Genomic DNA, 17,313 nt, shown 5'->3' with positions numbered 1-17,313 from the left:
TGGCCTTATCTGAGAGCAAGCTGTGCTCCCTAAGTGACTTCTGAAGGACTGAAGCTCCTCCCCCAAACTTTAAAAATTGACCTACTTGGTGTGTCAAGCTTTTAAAAAAAATTGTGGTAAAATACTGATAACATAAAACTTACCATCTTAACCATTTTTAAGTGCACTGTTCAGCGGCGTTAAGTATATTTACATTATTATTGTGCAACCATCACCACCATCTATTTCCAGAACTTTCTTCATCATCACAGCTGAACCTTCATTTGTTTCCATGAAGCACTAACTCCCCATTCCCCTGCCCCAGCCCTGACAAACACCATTCTACTTCCGTCTCTATGAACTTGACCATTCTAGGTACCTCCTATAAGTGGAATCATACAGTATCTGTTCTATTGTGATTGGCTTATTTTACTTTACGTAATGTCCCCACGGTTCATCCATGTTGTAGCATGTGTCAGACTTTTCTTTGTTTTAAAGACTAATTAACTTCCTGTTTTACATGCATAGACCACATTTTGTTTATCTCTCTGTTGATGGACTTTTGGGTTTCTCCCACCTCTTGGCAATTATGAATAGTGTTGCTATGAATATGGGTGTTCTCAAGCTCTCTTTTACAAACAACTATTGAAAAGTGTTTTTTCTTATGTCAGAAGTATATTCATTTAAAAACATTTTAAAAATGTAGGCGAGCATGGCCAGCGTGGCTCAGTGGTTGAGCGTTGGCCTGTGAACCAGGAGGTCATGGTTCGATTCCCGGTGAGGGCACATGCCTGAGTTGTGGGTTCAGTCCCCAGTGTGGGGCGTGAAGGAGGCAGCCAATCAATTTTCTCTCTCATTGTTGTTTTCTGTCTCTCTCTCCCTCTCCCTTCCTCTCTGAAATCAATAAAAATATATTAATAAATAAATAAATAATGTAAGCAAGTTAACATCAAAATTGCAAATATACTAGAACAGCCATCATTGAGAACCGCCTGAAGTCTAGCTGAACAGAAGTCCTGTAACTAAGAACATACAGAAGAAGCCACAGCAAGACTAGTAGAAAGGGCGGAGATGCAGAAGGGGCTGGTTCCACATCCGTGTGTGGTGGTTAAAAATTGGGAGGGAGATCTCAGATGTGGAGGCCTCCCTGAGGAGCTAGGGGTGTCAGTCCCACCCTGGCCCTCCACCCCAGGTTCCAGTGCCAGGAAGAGAAGTCTCCGTAACTTCCGGCTGTGAAAACCAGTGGCGATTGTGGCCGAGTGAGATGAGGGCTTCTGGAGCTCCAGGTGTTTCTCTTTAAGGGCTCGCTGTGCATGAACTTACTCTGACTCACTCGCTCTGAGCTCCAGCGCTGGGGCAGCAGCTTGAAAGATCCAGGAACATATGGGGAGGAACTGAATTGTCTTAGCATCAGGACGAGGGCTGGAGAGGCAGCTTTCTCCAGGCAGAAGTGCTGGCAGAAGCCATTGTTCCTTTGCTGAGCCCTCCCACTGCAGATGCAGGTGGTGCCATATCTGAGTCTCTACAACCTGGCTAACACCATTGCCTCCCACTGCCCCCTTCCTCCCCTACTCTGTATTCCCTGAGACCCTGCCTCACCCAACTTGCAGGCCCACCCAAGCCCCTTCCCGTGGTGTTTCCATACAAACGGCCTGTCTTCACTCATGCAGCGGATTTCCCTAAAAGCTCTCAAAGGTCCACATACCCCGCAACAAGCAGCATCTGGCCTCAGCATGCCCTGCACTTCTTTGCTAAATAGCCCCAAGCCCTGCACTAGGGGCAGCCGGCTCCCATGCATAGCTTGGGCTCTCCCAAGGGGCACTTCCAAGTCCAGCACAAGTGACAACCATCTGCAGATCGCTCTGTAGCTCATGCTGGGTGGCTGTGGGCAGGGCACAGGCAGCGGCTGACCTTGTCCTGTACCTCCCTGGAGGCCCAGAGCCAGCACACTGAGTGCACAGCTTCAGACCATATTGGAGTACCACCAACCACCTCCACTAGTGACACGCTCAAGGGGCAGACTTGGTAGGCACCAGAGCCTTCTGCAGTGAGCGAGTCCTGTGCAACAGCTCCTCCCTTGTATTTGCAGCTGGTCCTCACAGTGAATCAGCCGAGGGAGGGGGGAGGTTACCTCTCTAATTGACATGCCAACAGCAATCAAGGTTCAACTACAGCAGGAGGGTGCAGACATCCCACACGAGGGCACACCTGGAGCACCCCACTTGGGTGACTGACTGGGGAGGCTGTGCCACCTTGCCCCATAGGACATTGACTATATAAGGACCCTCAACCAAGATTGAGAGACATAGCAGCTCTACCCAATACATAGAAACAAACATGGTGGGGGCAGGGGAGGCGCGGCCAAAATGAAGAGACAGAGAAAAACATGTCCCAAATGAAATAGGACAAAGCTCCAGAAAAAGAACTAAACAAAATGGAGACAGTTAAAAACGCTCGCTATAAGGATGCTCAATAAACACAGGGGAAGAACACTAGGGGTGGTGAATACACCATAAAATACACAGATGATGTACTATACAAATGTACTGGAATCTGCATAATTTTATTAACTAATGTCACCCCAATACATTCAATAAAAAAGAAAATAAAAATTTTAGGAGCTTATTTAAGGAGTGCCAAACTCGGAAGTGGTTAGGAGCTCTCCATGGACAAGAGCTCAGGGAGAGACTTCTACAGAAAAAAGGCAGGAGCAAAGCAGGGAAAAAAGAACATAGGGGAAGAACAGATCAACTTGGCAAGAACTTAGGGAGATAGGAAACATAAAAATGGAGATAGAAAATAAAAAAGGGCCAGTCAGAAATGAAGAATACAATAACTGAATGAAGACTGCACTAGAAGGAATCAACCATATATTAGGTGAAGTAAAGGATCAAATCATCAATTTGGAAAATAAGGAGGCAAACCAATCAGAACAGCAAAAAAAAAAAAATAATAATAAGAGACCTCTGAGACAACTTCAGACCTACCGACATCAACATAATGGGGTGCCAGAAGGATAAGAAAGAGAGCAAGGGAGTGAGAACCTATTTGTAAAAATAATGACAGAAAGCATCCCTAAATTGGGGAAGGAAATAGACACACAAGTCTAGGAAGCACAGAGAGTCCCAAAGAAGATGAACCCGAAGAGGCCCACACCAAGACACATCATAATTAAAATTCCAAGGGTTAAAGGCAAAGAGAATCTTAAAAGCAATAAGAGGAAAGCAGTTAGTTACCTACAGTGGACCTCCCATAAGACTGTCAGCTGATTTCACAACAGGAACTTTGCAGGCCACAGGAATTGGCATAAAATATTCCAACTAATGAAAAGCAAAGACCTACAACCAGGATTACCCAGCAAAGCTATCATTTAGAATCAAAGGACAGATAAAGAGCTTCCCAGACAAGAAAAAAATAGTTCATCACAAGTATTACAAGATAAGCTAAAAGGTCTTCTTTAAAATAAGAAAAAAAGAAAGATAACAATATGAGTAATCAAATGGCAGTAAGCACATATCTAATATCCATTACTTTAAATGCAAATGGATGAAATACTTTAATCAAAGGACACAGGGTGGTTAAATGCATAAGAATATAAGACCCATACATATGGTGTCTACAAGAGACTCCAGATCAAAAGATACACACAGACGGAAAGTAAAGGAATAGAAAAAGGTATTTTATGAAAATGGAAACAAACAAAAAAGCTGGGGTAGCAATACTTATACCAGACAATATAGACTTTAAAACAAAGGCTACATCAAGAGACAAAGAAGGATACAGCAGTTTACTTCTGGCTATTTATCCACAGAAACCCAAAACACTGATTTGAAAAGACATGTATTCATATGTTCATTGTGATATTATTTACAATATGGAAGCAATCTAAGTGCCCATTGATAGACGAATGGATAGAGATGATTTAGTACATATATACAATTTGGTACATATATATATAATGGAATACTACTTGGTCATAAAAAAGAATGAAACCTTGCCATTTGCAACAACATGGATGGACCTAGAGGGTTTTGTGCTTAGTAGAATAAGTTAGAGAAGGACAAATACCTATGATTTCACTTACATCAGAATCTAAAGAGCAAAATTAACAAATAAAACAGAAACAAATTCATAGATACAGAGAAAATTTTGAAGGTAGCCAGTGGTAAGAGGGAATTGGGGGCCGGGTGAAAAAGGTAAAGGGATTAAGAAACAAATGGATAGTTACAGAATACTCATGGGGGTGTAAAATATAGCATTAGGGAATATAATCAATGATATTATAATAACTATGTATGTCAGATGGGTACTAGATGAATCTGGGTGATCACTTCATAAATTATATAAATGTCTAATTGGGTTGTATGCCTGAAAACATAATATTGTGCATCAAGTGTAATCAAAAAATAAAAAAATTATTTTAAAAAGAAAATAGATTATTTAGTGCCAATTACAGGTCATTCAATTATGTAAAGCTCTAAACATTATATGTTGTAATAATTATCAAAGATGAAAAGGGCAACTACTTAATAAAGTTGGAAATTGGAGAGCAAGAAAAAAAATATGTAGACAACTTAAGAGAAATCACACATAATCTCATTATCCAGGGCAACTTTTGTTTCCATTTTGATATACGTAGCTCTGTTTCACCTTCAGTGCATATATACATTCCATTTCTAAGAACAGGATTTTATGTTCAAGCCTACACTCTTTTGTAACTTGCTTTTCTCAACTTACTGATGTGTTGATGCTCTTGCAGTAACATAATTTTGATAATTGCTTAGCGTTTCAGCACATGAATGTACCACACATCCTAACCAGTTTTTCTCTGCTTTTCCAGTTTTTCCCCATTACCAACAGCTGGTGAGGCGCATCCTTGGAGCCCAACCTCTTGTACATGTGTAGTTCTTTCTTTGGGATAGATTCTTAGAATCACAGTTGGTGGGTTCATCTTTTGAGTCTTTGACACATACTGGCAAATTGCTTGTCAGATGAGTTTTACTTATTTGCATCTTAATCAGCAGCGCGGAAGGGTAGTGCTTTCCCCACCCCTTCACAGATACTGAGTATTATCACTCACAAATTCTTGGCCAATTTGAACTGTAAGAAATAGCATCTTGGTTTAAAAAGTGCACGTTTCTTTGAACATTTCAAAACATGTTTGTTAGCCGTCTGTATTCTTTTTTTCGGGAGTTGCTTATTCATGCCGTTTGTATATTTTTCCGCGGGGGTGGATTAATATTTTCTTATTAATTTGTAGGAAGCCTTTGTATATCAAGGATGTAAATTGTTTGTTCTATCAGTTACAGACAGTGTTACCACAGTTTGTCCTTTGCTCCTCAGTTTTGCTACTAGTGTTTATTGACATGAAAATGCTTTTATTTTCTTGCAGAGATATTTCTAAGTGTTTTCTTTCTAAGTTCTGCATTCGGTGTCATTCTTAGTGACTATGCTTCTCTAATATGTTATAGATATTCATCTACATTTTAGTTTATTCTAACTCTTTCATACTTACATTTTGAATAATTTTCACACTTAAATCTTGAATTCATTTCTAACAGGATCTGATGTCTCATGTGATGTAAAGAATCCAACTTTATATTTTCTCAACATTGTCCTTCTCCTACTGATTCAAAATGCTCCCTTTGTCATCTGTTAATTCTCACATATTCTTGGTTCTGTTTCTGGAGTTCTTTCTGTCCAATGATATGAATCTCTGTTCTTATGCCAATTCCACGCTGTTTTAATATTTTAATTATTTTAGGGCATGAATCCCATGATTACAAAATTTCTTGGCTGCTGTCTTCCATTTTATTTCCAAATGAATTTTAGAATGATTTGGTCAACTTGGAAAAAAATTCCTCTGTGATTCTGATTGAAATTGCATTAAATCTGTAGGTGAATGTTGAGGGAATGGGAATCTTTATAGCGTTGGATCTGCTCCGCTGGGACTTCAGTATGCCCATCAGAGGTTCACATGGTTTTCTTATATAGGTAGGTCCCTGTACATTTCTTAAGTTGACACCTGGGCATTTTGAATTGTTTGCAGTCCAGGTGAATGCTATCTTTCCCCAGTATATTTCCTAGTTGTTGTTGGTATATATAAAGAAATGGACTTTCATGTATGTTATTATTCTTACAAGAGGCCCAGTGCACAAAGGGGTGGGGGGGAGGGCCTCAGCCCAGCCTGTGCCCTCTCTCATTCTGGGACCCCTCAGGGGATGTCTGCCTGCCGCATAGGCGGGAGAGGCTCCCACCACCGCCGCTGTGCTCGCCAATCATGAGCCTGGCTTCTGGCTGAACGGTGCTCCCCCTGTGGGAGCGCACTGACCACCAGGGGGCAGCTCCTGCAATGAGCGTCTTCCCCCTGGTGGTCAGTGTGCATCATAGCGACTGACCGTTCTGCAGTTTGGTCGATTTGCATATTAGGATTTTATTATATAGGATTTTGTTAAACCTCACCTGAGGATTTTTTTCTCCCATTGATTCTTCAGAAAGGGTGGGAGGGAGAGGGAGAGGGTGAGACAGAGAGAGAAACACTGATGTGAGAGACACATTGATTGGTTGCCTCCTGCACACACCCTGACCAGGGCTGGGGGTTGAGCCTGTAACGTGCTCTTGACCGGGATCCACCCTTCGACCCTTCGGTCCCAGGGCTGATGCTCAAACCACTGAGAAAAACTGACCAGGGCAATTTCTCATGTATTTATTTAGTAATCGTCCTGCTTTCTGAACTGAGGGTAAGTCTTCCTGGGTTTTATGGTAGTCCTTTATAGCATCCCCCTAGTATCTTCTGTCTGTTTCTTTTCAATGCTTTCTGTCGTTCATTCTCTTTTCTTGTCTTATTGCATTGGCTATACCATCCAGAACAACTTTAAACAATAAGAATGACAGGAGGCACCTTTGTCTTAATTCTGAGTTAAGTGGGAATGTCTCCAGTGGTTCAAATGTCTCTGGTTAAAGAGTGTTAAACTAATTTTATCTTGATGTTTCAGAGGCATTGTTAGCACATAATCAAACATCATTTTATAATGCAGTTATATTGCCAGGGATAAATGGGTGTTACATATCTATTTGGCTATGGGCCCCAAACTGCTATTTTTCTCACATTTCCATTCTCTTTCTCTTGGATTAGTGACCTACTGAAACTTTCCTTGTATCTTTTCTGTTGTTTGAAAGCTGTTATCAGTTATTTCTGCTATCACTGGATCTACTTCCAAAAGTTATTCCTCTCCCCCTTCTTTCTTTCTTTTTTAAAAAATCATTGTTTTAATTGAGTGTGGAAAACATTTTAAGCATTACAAAAGTAAAAATTCAAAAGCAAAAAAAAAAAATCCAAACATTATAATAAACAGTATCTCTCTCTCACACCAAATCCTTGCTCACTTTGAGAAAGGCAACATTTTGTATCTTTCCAGATATGTTCAATGCATATACCAGGACATATATGAATATATATCTTTGTATTTTTTTAAACAAACAGAATCACACTATTCATACAATTAAGTGCTTTTTTCACTTAATATAGTGTTGCAGTCTTTCTAAACCAGCACATACGAATGCAGGCAACATTATTTATACAGTCCTCAGTATATTTAGGTTTTTCCAGTCTTTTGCTGTAACAAAAACAGCTACAGTGAACATCTGTATAAATATAAGTCTTTGCTCTCCTTTGCTGATTTTCTGCTCCTCATCTACTTACTCCCTCCTCCCTCCTCCCCTCTCTCCCTGCCTCCCTATCTGCTCATCTATTGCAACATTCTATAAGGAACGGTCCTAGATGTAGATCTGTATAAATTTGTAATTTATTTATAATAAGTTCCTACAGGTGAAAATTTCTGGGTCAAAGGATAAGCATATTTTCTATTTAAATTTGTTTTCCAGAAAGATTAAAGCAATCGTGTTTCTACAAAAAATATATGAAAATTCTTCAGACTCTTGCCCACAATAGTTATTATTAAAAATGTTTTGCATGTGTATTAAGTAAAATAACGATCACATATCATATTTGTAAAGGTTGAATTGCTTTTTTCTCAATTTAATATCTGTTTTTCAAATATTAAACGATGTAGAAAAAATAAGAAGAAAAAGTTTTTGAGTAATCCTTTTCGACTGAGAAAAATCACCACTTATGTTTTGATGACAGTCCTTCAAGACCCCGCACTGTATGTAATTGTGCATACATTTTACCCTGTGCCATTTAAGGACTGCATTTTCTGCTCAGCAATATGTCATAAATATCTGAACTGGCCAGTAAAAAGCTCTGCATCATCATTTTAATGGCTCATTATATGGATTTCTAGAATTCATGTAAACAACTCCCTTTGTCTACCTTATGATGCAAATCATATTTTTCCGTTGCGGCATTTGCCATTTAATGATGCTTGTGGGTGGGTGTGTTTTTTTAATCCAAAGGTTAACTTTTATGACATGTCGGTATCTTTCTTCAAAGGTTTTTGCCTCTGTCATTTCTCCTGCCAAACTGAAACTTTCTCTAGCCATTTAACCTCCACTTCCTCAGCCTGTTGTAGCTCCTGCTGTTCCCCACCTGGAGGGCCTTCCCTGCCAGTTTCCAGCTGTTGAGATACCCTATCCATTGTTCCGAGCCCGCCTCAAACTTCTCTTCCTCCATGAAGCCTCCTGGGTTCTCTATAAGCAGGCATTATTTTTCTCCACTCAACTCATCGTGTCCTGCTTACATTATGTTCATGTCTTGCTGTTACGCGCCACTTGGGCCTGCTCAGATGCCACTTGTTACGGCCAAGCTGGGCCTGCTCGGGCGCCACTTGTTACGGCCAAAGGTGATCCTGAGTGGTGGTGGTGGTGGGGGCGGGGAGTGAAAGGATTGAGAAAAGACAGACAAGAGAATGAAAGCTGGGTCTCGGTGGGACGCTGCTCCCTGATGAGGAGACAGCGCCAGCGCCCACAAGCTGTGTCTATTTTATAGCAGATGCCACTAGGCAAAGTAGGGGCGTGATCAAGTTGTTTACAGCATTCTCCTGGGTTTCATCCCTACTCAGCTACATGCACCTGAACTCTAGCACAAGGCACGTGGGGCCACGTGTTTGGACTATCGGTTCAAGCTTACAACCATAGCTGTTGGCTATGATTGTGCTGGGGGGGCCCTGCCCTCCAGCTGGGACTTGCACGTGGCAATGAGAGGACCCCGTCCTTTCATTAGTCCGAGGCTTTAACCTGGCCAAAACACTGTAGCCGCACCCCACAGCTTGCAATGTGTATCACATTTTTCCTAACAGTCACGTTCTTGTAGAACAGTGGTTCTCAACCTTCCTAATGCCGCGACCCCTTAATACAGTTCCTCATGTTGTGGTGACCCCCAACCATAACATTATTTTCGTTGCTACTTCATAACTGTAATTTTGCTACTGTTATGAATCGTAATGTAAATATCTGATATGCAGGATGTATTTAGGCGACCCCCAAAGGGGTCGCGACCCACAGGTTGAGAACCGCTGTTGTAGACCATATGCTCTTTGAGGGCTGGGAACATCTTCCATGTCTCTGACTCAATGCTTGGCGCATAGCAGGGCCTCAGTAAATACTTGCTAGATGGAGTCAGATTGACTTCGGGTAGACCAACAGATCAAGCCTAGCTCAGGGAGTTGATTGGCATGATTCTTGAGCAAGACCAGACATGGGTTACTCCTAGTTCCTGTACTGATTGCGGAATTCTCCATATTTGTGGTTTGTTGTTCCTAAGAATTGCACACTTGTTATTTGTTGGCTTTTACACATGCCGACCCAGTGACATCTGGCTCTCTTGGCAAAAGGCCTGGCCCTTGGGACACTGTTCTGAGCAAACAATGCTTGAGGAGCAGGCCAGTCGTGTCGAATCCAGGCCAGGACCCGCGACAGCGACCTGGCCAGGTGAGTGGAGAACTTACCTGGATTTTATCATGAGACCTGGCCGCCTGGGAGGCAGGGAGACGGCCTTGTGAGGCATTGAGAACCCTGCTGTGTCTTCTTATTGGGAGGTTTGTGAGCTGTCCCTCAAACGTAAGAGAAAATAATAGACATGACAAGATGCTCAACTTCCTTGGTCATCAGGGAAGTGCAAATTTAAAGCCCCTGGGCACTTTCACTGCATATCCGCCCAAATGGTTAAAATGAAAAAGAGAATATCAAGTATTGGCTAAATACTCTGCTGGCAGGATGTAAAGTGGCCCAATTATTTTGGAAAATTGTTTGGCTTTTTCTACTAAAGTGGATACGTGTACACATACGACCCAGCAGTTTCTACTGCCAGATGAGTACCCATAAGAAATGTGTACCGGTGCTACCAAGAGACATAGAAACACTGTCGGTAAGAGTTCCAACCTGGACTCTAGTCATCAATACCCATCCACCATAAAATAGAAGAACAAAATGGGAGCACCATGCAGTGGGATGCCGTACAGGAATGAGTGTGAATAACCCACAGCTACCTGCAGCAGCAGCCTGACCCTCACAGACGTGATGCTGAGTCAAAGAAGCCAGATGCATACGATGTGATTCCACTTATGTAAAGTGTAGAAACAGGCAGACTAAGCGAATGCATGCTGTTAGGAGACAGGGTATCGGTTTCCCTGGTTGGCTGGAGGGTAGTGGCGGTCTAGGGTGGTGGTGACATGAAGGGCCCTCTGGGGGGAGCGGCTCTTGATCTGGGTGTTGTTACACGGAATTTTCCATGGAGAGTACACCTACCTGAGCAATTTTCTGACCAATAGTATGTGTCAAGAACATGTTAAAAAGTCATTGACAGGGTATGTATCCAAAAGAATTGAAAGCCGGGACTTGAGTAGATATTTGTGCACCCGTGTTCATAGCAGCATTATGCACATTAGCCAAAAGGCGGAAGCAACCCGAGTGTCCATTGACAGGTGAATGGAAACACGCACACACTAATATATACACATGCGTGCATGCAGTGGGATATTATCCAGCCTTAAAAAGGAAGGAAATTCTGACACATGCTATTCATGGAGGAGCCTTAAAGACATTACGCTTAAGTGAAATAAGCCAGACACAAGAGGATAAATTCTGCGGGATTCCACTTATGTGCGGTTCATAGAGGAGTCCAATTCAGAGAGAGAGAGAGAGTAGTAGAGTGGTGGCCGTTAGGGGCTGGGGCGGGCGGGGTGGGGGGAGAGGAACGGGGAGGTTAGTGTTTAATGGGTATGAAGTTCCCGTTTGGGAAGATGAAAAAGTTCTGGGGATGACATGGTGGTGATGGTTGCACAACAGTGTGAGTGTACTTAATGCCCCTCAGTTGTGCCATTAAAAAATGGTTAACATGGTAGATTCTGTCGTGTATATTTTACCAAAATAAAAAAGTAAATGGTTATAAATAATTATTGACAGCACAATGCCAGCTCTGACGAGGGCCCAGTGAGAAGAAGCTCTGGCAGGCAGTGCCCCCGCTGAGCGCAGGGAGGGAGCTTGGGCGAGAGGGGCTCTGAAAACATCCCGATGGGTGGGGAAGGCCCCGTGTGACCTTGGAGGTAACAGTGGGGTCAGAATCATCGGGCGAGCAGGCCGGCGTGTGGAAACTGGCACATTTGAGGGTGCTCGTGCCAGCCGGAATGAACTCCTGTCTCGCTGGCCCCGCACCCCGGTCTGGCTGGTTTCTGAGCTCAGAGCAGCATTCCCGGCAGGTCCTGGAGACAGGAGGCTTCAGGAGGCATTTGGCCTGTGGACGGGCAGGAATTCCCATGTGGGACTGTTCTGTGGAGCGAGAGGTTGGAACCACAGTCCCGATGTGCCAGCCAGGGCCCGCTGCCCACAGGGCATTTCAGTCAGAGCCACATTCCTCTGCACTGCAGGGCCAGGCCCGGATCACAGTCAGTGCCTCCAAGTGGGGCAAGGGTGGGGGACTTGTTGCCGGGGCTACTGTGGCAGTAGAGGCCCTGCTGACCATGTGGGTCCCGGGGAAGCACCGTGGGCCCGGGGCCCGTGGGGGGCCGAGCTCATGCTTCCCATCTGGGACAGAACCCCGGGCAGCTGTGCGGCCAGGTGTTTTGTTCCGAGTGTCCACTTGGGAGTGGGAGGCACCGTGTGAACTCTTTTACCAGCAGGGACAGGGTTCCCAGAAAAGGCTCCTCCTGACACCTGGACTTCTGGGCCCGCCTCCGGCTGGTCAGCTCAGGCCACTCTGTCTGCCGGGGCCTCGGAGGTCGGCTCTCCCTCTCCCCAGCCCCACCCAGACTTGACTTGGAGGCAGCCAGCCGCCGCCTCTCTGGGCCTTCGCTGGAGGATCTGGAGCCCAGAAAGGCTTAAGAACATTTTTGGGCCGAGGAAAGAATGTTCTCAGTCGGCAGGTGGATGTAGGTGGCATTCACCCAGAATAATTTTTTCTGCTCTGATAGTTTTGTTATAAATCTATGGAGACGTGGGAGTTCCTCAATATTACCCCTGCCTTCTGCACGGAGAGAGGGGTGGGGCAAGGGCTCCAGGCTAAGGAGAAACAGAGTTCGCCCCTAAAAGGAATTTTTGGTTTTGTTTTGTTTTTTGGTTCTCTCTCCCCCTTCCTCCCTCCCTGCCTCTCTCCTTCTATACCTTTCTCTTTCTATCCCCCCAACCCCTTCCTCCATGCTGTTGTTGGAGAACAGCCAACCTGTCTTTGGGTCTTTAGGAACTGTGGGAATCCCCTACCCCAACCCATGGGTGGGAGAGAAAAGGAGGCTACACAGAGAAAAAACAGAGAGGGTTGAAGAGAAGGAAAAAGAAATGAATGAATGATGAGTAGACATGTCCTAGTGTTCTGATCAAAGCATGCTAGTCTGGGGGTGAGGGTGGGGGGGGGGGGACAAGAGGCTTTCTAGATCAGTGGTTCCCAAAGTGTGGCCTGAGGATGCCTCAGCACCCCTGGGAACTTGTTAGCAAGGCACATTATTGGGCCCCCCTCAGACCCACTGAATCAGAACCTGCATTTTAACAAGACTTTCCAGATGATTCACATGAGAAGCGCTGAATGGGCCACACTTCCTGGCCCAGAGAGGTGAAGTGGTGTGTCTGTGATCCCACAGGTGCTTAGTTGCAGAGGTGGGACTTTCTACCTGCTGTGTAGGTGAGATGGGGCAGAGTTAGGACCTGACTCTTGGTACTAAGGATTTGTCTTTCCATTTGCATTTTGTATCCTGAAGACAGAAGTTTTGCGTGAGCTATTACAGAAGGACTAGAGGCCTGGCGCACAAAATTTGTGCACGGGTAGGGTCCCTAGGCTTGGCTGGTGATCAGGGCCAATCAGGTTTCCAGCCTCCCCACCTCTCCGCCTCCTCCTTCCCTCGCTGGTCGCCTGCCATGTTCCATGCTGCCCCCTGGTGGTCAGTGCACATCATAGCAAGTAATTGAACTCCCGTTCTCCTGGTCAAACTCCTGAGGGGACACTTTGCATATTAGCCTTTTATATATATATAGATGGTAGAATTGTAAAGATGGAGACCTGTCTCAGAGTTAACTCAGAGCTGAATTCCCGAAATGCTGTGTGCTTGGTTCTGATCACCAATTTGCCATCTAGTTGCTGACATTTCAAAACATACTTTGTTCTGTCATCATCATCACAGCACTGACCCTTTTTCAGGCGTTTACTGGGATCTATGCAGGTTATCTCACTTGTCACACCAACCACACACTTCAATAGAGCTGAGGAGATCGAGGCTCGGGAAGAGAGGTGATGTGCTCTCAGTCACTCCTGTAGATGAAGGAAGAGAAGGAATTTGGACCAAGGCCCATGTGACTCTACCATCACACTTATTTACACTGGGGACGTTAGGTGAAACTGTAGTACATTTTGTATTTCTGACATTGTCCACATTTTATGGTTCTGGTGCAGAAGTTATCCTGATAAGTGCCAAATCTGTTCAGTTATTATTACCATATGTTACAGTTTATGAAGACATTTTATAGTATAAATGCTAATGTCTGTATCAGTTTAAGTTTCCATATGCATTTTAATTGTATTTTAATTATAAAGGCTGAAACGGAAATTCTGTATATTTCAGCCAGTTGAGAGAAAAGAATCCTAAATGCTCAAGTAAGTGTGATTTATGCTGTTGCCAAAAAAAACCAAAGTGAAGGACATATGGACACTATCTCCTTAGTTATGATTGTTTGCAGACTATACATTTGAAGAGAAAGAGAAAGTCTGGAGTGGGGAGGAGTCCTGAGTAAACATGTGGACAGTGGATTAGATTTGTGGCTCATTCAGCAGGGAATGGGATGTAGACGGCCAGGGGATGGCTGACTTGTCCCTTCTCCATCTTCACAATTCTACCATCTATCTATCTATCTATCTATCTATCTATCTATCTATCTATAAAAGACTAATATGCAAAGTGTCCCCTCAGGAGTTTGACCAGGAGAACGGGAGTTCAATTACTTGCTATGATGTGCACTGACCACCAGGGGGCAGCAAGGTTAGGGTCACTTGGTGATTGGTTTATTGTGCTTTTAACTTACGGTGGGGGGTGCTTGGCAAACTAGGGTCCATGGGTAAAATCCAGCCAGCCAGCTATGTTTGTAAATAAAGTTTTATTGGAACACAGCCACACTCACTTGTTTGCATACTCCCCATGGCTGCTTTCACACCACAAGGGCAGAGTTGAGTTACTGAGAAAACAGTATGGCCTGCAAAGCCAGCAATGTTCACAATCTGGTCCTTTACATTAAAGAGTTTGCCAAACCCTGGCCTAACATTATCTTTTGGATGTTTTCTAACTTTTCTTTCTGCTGTGTGTCATAAATGCTTGAAACTCATTTATTCATTGGTTAATTTATTTGTCAAATATGGGTTAATCGTAGTGGCAAGAAATCTTAGCACAGGGACTGTGGGCTCACGAGAAAAAACATGTAGTCAAAGACCATGGGCTTGATAATAAGAAACATTCGTTGAACTTGCCATGGTCAAGGTTCTTAGCTACAAATAACAGAATCCACTAACTCAGTAGTCGGCAAACTCATTAGTCAACAGAGCCAAATATCAACAGTACAACGACTGAAATTTCTTTTGAGAGCCAAATTTTTTAAACTTAAACTATATAGATAGGTACATTGTTATTAACTTAATTAGGGTACTCCTAAGGCTTAGGAAGAACCACACTCAAGGGGCCAAAGAGCCGCATGTGGCTCGCGAGCCGCAGTTTGCTGACCACAGCACTAACTCAAGCAGAAAGGGATTCATTTAATAATTTAGGTAATTTGCCGAAACCGGTTTGGCTCAGTGGATAGAGCATCGGCCTGCGGACTGAGGGGTCCCAGGTTCGATTCCGGTCAAGGGCATGTACCTGGGTTGCGGGCACATCCCCAGTGGGAGATGTGCAGGAGGCAGCTGATCGATGTTTCTCTCTCATCGATGTTTCTAACTCTCTATCTCTCTCCCTTCCTCTCTGTAAAAAATCAATAAAATATATTTAAAAAAAAAATAATTTAGGTAATTCTCAGAATTGTTGGGAGGGCTGAAGAAAAAGCTTCAAATCACCAAAGCACCCAAGAACAAGCCACCAAGGGAACTGCTGCCTACCACAATCATGAAGTGTCAGAACCCAGTAGTGGAGCCATCTCTGACAGCTCCAGAACCACAGCTTCCACATAGCTCATCCCATGGAACCATGCCCCACCTTGCCTTTGCCCTGGCTGTCTCCCTGCTGATTCACATTAAACCCTAAGTGGCAAAGCCCAAACTACACACAAAACCTAGCTGCAAGGGAGTCTGAGAAGGGTTTCCAGCTCTCCAGCCCCTGGATGTTGATCAGATAATCCGCAGTCACACAGCCACTACCTCTGTAGTTTTGCCTTGAAAGATACAGTGTTCCTTTACTTCTATATTAAAATTTGAGAACTAAGCCATTATTAAGTAAACATAGCCAATGAGACTGGCCCAGAATACCCAAGTGAGCAGGAGTAGGTACTATGGATGTTATTGTCAGACCCATCTCTCAATCCCACCTATTTATCTTTCTTTTTTTTTATTCCATCAGTTCTATTTGTCATATATCTAAAATTCATTATATAAATCTTTCAAAATAATTAGATTTTACAAGGGTAGTTTACCATTTAGCTCTAATTTCACAAATGTTTGACCCAGGAAACCATTTTTACAAATACATATGTTTTCTTATAAAGGTACTTTAATAAAGAAAATAAGTGTCTATACTTCTTAAAGGAAGATTGATGCAGTTTTCCCCCATTTAATTGCCATTTTAGATTTTCTATCACAGCATGTCCATCACACCCAGTAAACCAAATTACAATTTGCTGCTGTTTCTCCTTTTCAATCACTATTGAGAATCACACTGTTAAGAGTTTTTAGGCTTCTTTTTCTAATCTTCCCTGATCTGAAAGAATTCGTGTATTTAGGCTAGAAGAGGTCACTTAAACAATACTCCTTCCAAATATAACTTGTATCAGGTTATATTTGGCTAATCACTGCTTGGTGAGTGACCTCTTCACTTCTCACTTAGGCTACAGCAGCTAGCAGTTTTATCCCCGCTGTATCAGCAAAAGGGGTGAATCCTTGCATTCCTAAGTTTTTAAACTGCAAAAGTGAAACCCTAGAAACAAGAGTTATATAGAAATATTAAGAGAGCTAGAATATTGCTGTTGTTTAGAGAACACCTTTAAATTCGAGTTCTCACCCCAGATAGCACGGCTCAGTGGTTGAGCGTCAACCTACGAACCAGGAGGTCACGGTTCAATTCCTGGTCAGGGTGCATGCCCAGGTTGTGGGCTCAATCCCCAGTGCAGGGCATGCAGGGGCAGCCGATCGATGATTCTCCGTCATCATGGATGTTTCTATCTCTTTCTCCCTATCCCTTCTTCTCTGAAATCAATAAAAAAATGTATTTAAAAAAATTCAAGGTCTCTCCCAGGTTGAAGAAGACACAAAAGAGGTAAAGTTTAAGGATATGGCAGTAGTTTAATAAAATGTTGAAAAACTGAAAAAGGTTCATCACTCGGGTCAGTGATGTGCCAGAAGATACGGACTCTGTTGCCGGCTGGGCTCAGGGTTTGACATCTGTGTATACTCACGTGCCCAAGGCAAGTGATCACTTAGGCCAGGGGAATGTTACAGGTTACTGACCACGTTTACCTGAAGAGACAGGACCCACAAGGGGAAACATGTGGCATTCATTCCATTCCTTCACTGTTACTGAAGTGCGTGTCCACTTGGCAAAGCTCGTCTTGCTTTTAGGTAGCGTGAGTGAAAACCAAGAGAACAGCAGTGTTCTTCAGTCCTCTTCCCAAGTACTCAGCTCCAGTTAGCCAACAGTCTTGAAGAGATTCTTTAATCGAGCCCTTGTCCAACAGGAGATTTAACAGTACTTGGGAACTGCAGCA

The 17,313-nt window shown here is 43.5% G+C and overlaps 1 protein-coding gene across 2 annotated transcripts in view; it reads left to right on the top strand.

Annotated features, from left to right (window-relative positions):
- The window catches only part of NTN1 (netrin 1), a 188,671-nt gene that overhangs the window by 70,237 nt on the left and 101,121 nt on the right, over positions 1-17,313 (top strand). The window lies entirely within an intron of this gene.

The sequence above is a fragment of the Myotis yumanensis genome, unplaced genomic scaffold (genome assembly GCF_028538775.1).
Source record: "Myotis yumanensis isolate MYYU_CA2020_CCGP unplaced genomic scaffold, mMyoYum1.0.hap1 SCAF_16, whole genome shotgun sequence".
Lineage (NCBI taxonomy): Eukaryota > Metazoa > Chordata > Mammalia > Chiroptera > Vespertilionidae > Myotis > Myotis yumanensis.
Note: the sequence above shows the minus strand (reverse complement) of the source record. Positions and strands in the feature narration are given on the sequence as shown.